Below are 6,548 nucleotides of genomic sequence, written 5' to 3' on the forward strand. Positions count from 1 at the left end.
CAGGAATTATGTAGGTTTTTGGCTCTGTGTATATGTGAGTTAATCTTGAATCACCTGAAGTTTTATTTTCCTATATGTGTAGTGCTGCCAACCTATTTTTACAATTTATATTGTGAAATAGTGTGAGAAGCCTGCCCCCAAGAATTCTTAGAGATCAGGTAAGTACATTTCTCTTGCTCTAGGTACTATTAAGTACTGGAATTTTGTTGTCCCCAAAATTAAAGTTAGGATTGAAATTCAAGCCAGAGAACTTCATTAAGGAAGGATTCTTCAACTGGGTTCTTGTTTAACCAGAGGGAACTAATGTCATGTCTGAGCTTTCGCCATGTTGGGGGAACTTTTAAATTCTTTCAAACTAGAAAAACTCAGTAGAATTTTAAAAGCCATAGGGAAATGTGTGGAAAACACACTGTTTCATAATATAGTATGTTGTAGCTTATTGATATTTGGGTCAGTGTATAATTAAGATTTACCTTATTCTTGCGGTACGCAGGCCTCTCCCGTTGCAGAGCACAGGCTCAGCGGCCACGGCTCATGGGCCCAGCCGCTCTACGGCATGTGGGATCTTCCCGGACCGGGGCACGAACCCATGTCCCCTGCATCGGCAGGCGGACTCTCAACCACTGCGCCACCAGGGAAGCCCCAAGATTTACCTTATTCTTAAGTGAACTTTTGATTGTTGCCCTTGCCTATTTCACATAAATTACCACCAAAAAGGCAAATATTTTATGGGAAAGCTTACAGAGAACTTTTTTAAAAACGCTTTGAAAATAAGCGGATCGTTGAAAATGCTGAAAGTAATTGTAGAATTTTAATTTTTTTGGCTTGAGAGGGGAGGTTCAAATGATGGGAGTTACACTGCTCTTTTGGTTAACTGTTAGGACAATTTGGCTAAACTCTTAAGTTTGTGCTTACATATCCGACATGTTTGTATCTTAAAAGTAGCAAATAGTACCTAAGTGAACCGAATCTATAGGGAGATAAATTTTATTCTCAAGCACCTCTCATATTCATCCAAGCTGCTAGAGGCCAAAACAAAAGGTATTAGCAGCTTCCCAGAAATAGGAGTGTCAGGTTATTTGGCTCATTGTTTTCCTTGTTTATGTTCTCATAGAAATTAATTGGATGATCAGATTACATTCTGTCTAAAGGGGATGATGTTGAATGGAACATGGGAAGAAGTAAACATAGTTTGAGGAGAAATTGGAGACTTGAGTCAAAGTGTGTAATTATGTAGGAAATTGACACCAGGAGGTCAGTAAGATAATGGAATCCCGATTTGAGGGCAGCCTGTTGGAAAGTTTTTTACAAGGTTTCTGCGGGGGCCATAGGGTATGGGAGAGGGCCAGCTGTGCCACTGAGGGTTATTTTTGAGTTAGGGTGCTGCTGCTTTTGAGTATGACTAATAGTGATTCTGGATCATGGTTTTTGCATTAGAATCCCCCTAGTGAGCTTTAAAAAAATGGCAGTGCCTGGGTCTACCCCCAGAAATGTATTTTCAGAGCAATATTGAATTGAGAAGCAGCTCTTCGAGGCATTCTCACAACTTTTAAGAGTTAAGCACGTTATGGTGAAGATTAAATGAGATATGTTCTAGCTACCTCATATTGAACTCTTTAAATTAATTTTAAATAAAACATTTTCAGCGTGAGGTAAGGGCTCTGCCGTAGGATGCTGAGGCTTCAACTGAATACCATAATCCTTACCAATTGGCCTGCATTTTCTATTCATTTTAAAAACTGAATACAATCTTCATCTCATTAGGGTTTTTTTTAACTTTTTGGTTTGTTTGTTTTTTATTTATTTTTTGGCCACACTGCACAGCATGTGGGATCTTAGTTCCCTGACCAAGGATCAAACCCATGCCCCTTGCATTAGAAGTGCAGAGTCTTAACCACTGGACCACCAGGGAAGCCCCTCATTAGGTTTTTATTAATTAATTAAATTTATTTTTGGCTGTGTTGGGTCTTCGTTGCGGCACGTCGGCTTTCTCTAGTTGCGGTGAGCGGGGGCTACTCTTCGTGGTGGTGTGCGGGCTTACTGCAGCGGCTTCTCGTTGCAGAGCACGGGCTCTAGGCGCACAGGCTTCACTGGTTGTGGCTTGCAGGCTCTAGAGCGCAGGCTCAGTAGTTACGGCACACGGGCTTAGTTGCTCCATGGCATGTGGGATATTCCCAGACCAGGGCTTGAACCCATGTCCCCTGCATTGGCAGGTGGATTCTTAACCACTGAGCCACCAGGGAAGTCCCTAGGTTTTTAAATAAATGCTTAATACTAAATTGTGCTCTAACGAATCTTTTTAAGGAAAAACAAAAAGGAAAGGTCTTTTTTCCTTTTTAAGGAAAACAATCCTCAGGATTTTAATGATTCTCCAATACTTTAAGAAGCAAAGGACCCATCCACAAGATGCTTCAACATTTTGATTATGTAGGTGATGATTTGAGGGTTAGTCCTGGATGTAGTAAGAAATATATGTGTTTTATAATGAGACTTTGGGGCTTCCCTGGTAGCACAGTAGTGGTTGGGAGTCCGCCTGCCGATGCAGGGGACGCGGGTTTGTGCCCCAATCCGGGAGGATCCCACGTGCCGCGGAGCGGCTGGGCCCCTTGAGCCATGGCCGCTGAGCTTGCGCGTCCGGAGCCTGTGCTCCGCGGCGGAAGAGGCCACGGCAGTGAGAGGCCCGCGTACCTCAAGGAAAAAAAAAAACAAAAAAAAAACGTATAATGAGACTGGTGTGTGTAGTGGTTAACTAATGAAAAGAGTGCCTCACAGTGGAAAACAGGTTAGGAATTTAATCTATTATTTGGAATGTGGAGTGTTATTTCCCTGTAAGCAGTGACATGTGATTATGTATGAGATCATTTTAGGATTTCCTACATCCTTAGGGCCTTTGTGAAACAGTTTAAAGTCCAAGAATTTTCATGTAATATTTGTTTTCTTTGCACTTGATACTGTAAGATGGATTATGTGGCTAATTTTGCAACAAGTTACAGAATTTGGAATACCAAGAATTTTCCCATTCTTTGCTGTGCATACCCTTTTAAGTTATTTGATGTTTGTAATTTTAAAGATCTTTTTTTTTTAAAAATTTTATTTATTTATTTAAGGTCTTAGTTGCAGCACACAGGATCTTCATTGCGGCGTGCAGGCTCTTTTCTTAATTTTTTTAATTTTTAATTTTTTTTTTTTTGCAGTACGCTGGCCTCTCACCGTTGTGGCCTCTCCCGTTGTGGAGCACAGGCTCCGGACGCGCAGGCTCAGCAGCCATGGCTCATAGGCCCATCCGCTCTGCAGCATGTGGGATCTTCCTGAACCAGGGCACGAACTCGTGTCCCCTGCGTCGGCAGGCGGACTCTCAACCACTGCACCACCAGGGAAGCCCCAGGCTCTTTTTTTAGTTGTGGCATGCGGACTCCTTAGTTGCGGCATGCATGTGGGATCTAGTTCCCTGACCAGGGATTGAACCCTGGCCCCCTGCATTGGGAGCACAGAGTGTTACCCACTGGAACACCAGGGAAGTCCCGATGTTTGTAATTTTAGTAACTATTTTTGCAAAAGAGGCTAAATTCATCTTAGGAGAACAGGACAGATTTGTTAGATGGTTTTTTTTTTTTTTTAACTTGTTTATTAGAGAAATAGCTTAGAATTGAAGAAAGAAGACAAATTTAAATCACATAATCTCATTCAGCTCTTAGTCTGAGAGGAGGAGGAAATAATGGGGAAATATGAATCATGCTCTCCCTCTCTGCAGTTCAGAGTGACTAGAGGGGCATATCAGACCTTAGTACAGTGTATGTGCCATTTTGTTTATCTTAACTTTGGATAAAGAGAAGGCAAGAATATGACAAAACCATTTTCCATATTTGAGACATCTAGGTTGGTTCATTTGATTTATTTAATGGCAAATGAATTTTTAGAGAAAATAAACTCCTTGGGTTGTTTTTCTCTTGGTGGCATTGATCTGCCTTTTTTTTTTTTTTTTTTTTTTGTGGTGAGGATGCAGCTAAGAAAAGAATGGACAGATGCATACTAAATTTGGCTCTAGGAGTGATGGATGCAGAATGTATGTGTGAGTGATGTACTTACGGGGCACCCTGCAATACTGGGGTTGAGAAGTGAAACTTGTTAGAAATACTTGTTGGGCCGTTCATTAATTAAGTTACTTACCCAAGTTCAGAAGCACATGACCAGTATTTTCTTTTAATAATAAGGAATAGAAAACATTAAGAGTCTGTATTAAAGTGTGGTTGAACATAAGTAAGTGCTATACATGTAGGTCAAAAATAGTCAAATATCTGCCATGTCATATGGGTCAACCTAATATGTATGTATTGGATCATAGCGAAAGACACTGTTCTAAGAGGTTGGTTCAAACCTGACTGCAGACTCTAGGTAGAGTAAATTCCAATAAGGATGCCATGTAGATTGCCCATTTCCTCTGGCATTTTGGAATAAATAGGGGCAGGTTGAAATTATGGGGGACTCAGAACACTTTGCCTAGCAGTGGAAAGCTGGTAACATTCAAGACAAACACATGCTTGAGAATGAAGAGATGATATGTTAGTGCACTTTTTTGTGTTTGGTTAAAATTTGTTTATTGTCCTTAGGCACAAATCGTGAAGAACAACTAGCAGATTGTTCTATTTTAAGTTATACATTGCATTCTTGAATAAAACTGTCCACATACTCAGCAACAAATGTAAAAACCAACAGGATTCCTGTCTATATTAAAGCAAAAATTATTAGGGCCTTCATCATTTTCTGACACCTTTTAAATAATGATTTTTTTGCCACCTGCTTCAGAACAATAGATTGTGTTCTAAGGAAATTCTGAGAATATTGGGTTTGCAAAAACCTATTGGGGGACTTCTCTGTTGGCGCAGTGGTTAAGAATCCGCCTGCCAATGCAGGGGACATGGGTTCGATCCCTGCCTGGTCTGGGTAGATCCCACATGCTGAGGAGCTACTGAGCCCACACACCACAACTGCTGAAGCCTACACGCTCTAGGGCCCACGTGCCGCAGCTACTGAGCCCTCATGCTGCAACTACTGAAGCCTGTGCCCTTAGAGCCCACGCTCTGCAACAAGAGAAGCCACTGCAATGGGAAGCCCACGCACCGCTACGAAGAGTAATCACCACTGGCCGCAACTAGAGAAAGCCCTGCTCAGCAACGAAGACCCAACGCAGCCAAAAAAACCCAATAAACCTATTGGACTTCTCCGGTGGTCCAGTGGTTAAGACTCTGTGCTTCCAGTGCAGGGGCCACAGGTTCGATCCCTGGTTGGGGAAGTTCCCCGCCCCCACAAAAAAAAAACCTATTGGGAAAGGTGATTACTACTAGGCTTTCTGAATTGAATTACAAATAGAAGAATAGTACTTTGGATATAGTAGGGAGGTGGCAGCGTGGGACTAAGGGAAGTTAGGGAACACTTAACTGCTTAAAGACAAAGTTAAGGAAGTGGAATTAAGGAAGTGGAAGCAACTGCTCATTCTCTTCCTGTTAACTATATTTAAAAAGCAGGTGAAAATGGACATACATATAGGGCAGTGGTTTTAAAATTTCACGGAACCCTGAGGTGCAAAAAGAGGAGGACCAAGTGGAGAGTGGCAAAGGACAGGAGGAAGCAGAGAGGGCCAGGATTCAATCACAGCTGCTCTGTTAATCTATTTTATATATTTGGATTCTGCTTTATAAAAGTTTAAAAAACACTGCTGTGGACTTCCCTGGTGGCGCAGTGGTTAAGAATCTGCCTGCCAATGCAGGGGACACGGGTTTGAGCCCTGGTCTGGGAAGATCCCACATGCCATGGAACAACTAAGCCTGTGCACCACAACTACTGAGCCTGCATGCCACAACTGCTGAAGCCTGCGCACCTAGAGCCCATGGTCCACAACAAGAGAATCCACTGCAATGAGAAGCCCGCGCACTGCATCGAAGAGTAGCCCCCACTCTCCGCAAAGCCCGTGAGCAGTAGCGAAGAGCCAACACAGCCAAAAATAAATAAATAAATAAAACCACTGCTGTAGGTCATGAAATAGCTGTTAGACCATTCCTTGTTATAAGATTTCATCTGTCTTTCTGTTTCTTTAGATTTTTAGGTTAACCTGGGAATTTGAAGCAATTTACTTATTGATACAGACCCTAGTGTGTATTTTAAAAATCATAATGATGGGCCTTCATGATTTTGTAAGCAGATGTTCACATTGCCCCATCCTTTTGCATCTTTTGATCTCGATCTGTGTTGATCTTTTGGGAAAAATATAATTTTATTAATATCCCATTTTCAACTTAGTTGGTCATCTGGAGCAAAGGTTATAGCAGAGCTACATATCATATTTTTTACCCCAAATCTCCATCTTGCAGCAGAAAGTGGAGTACAGTGATTTGGTTAAAACTATTAAGTACATGAACAAGTAAATAGAGCTAGTTATTCTGGAAATTTCTGGCAGTATTTACTTTAAAATACAAAGAATGTTCCAAACAGGCTTGCCTAAGATGGCCTTAATCAGATGTCTGTTTTATATAAATTTACTGCTCTTCATAAAT

This window comes from Lipotes vexillifer, unplaced genomic scaffold (genome assembly GCF_000442215.2).
Source record: "Lipotes vexillifer unplaced genomic scaffold, Lipotes_vexillifer_v1.1 scaffold518, whole genome shotgun sequence".
NCBI lineage: Eukaryota > Metazoa > Chordata > Mammalia > Artiodactyla > Lipotidae > Lipotes > Lipotes vexillifer.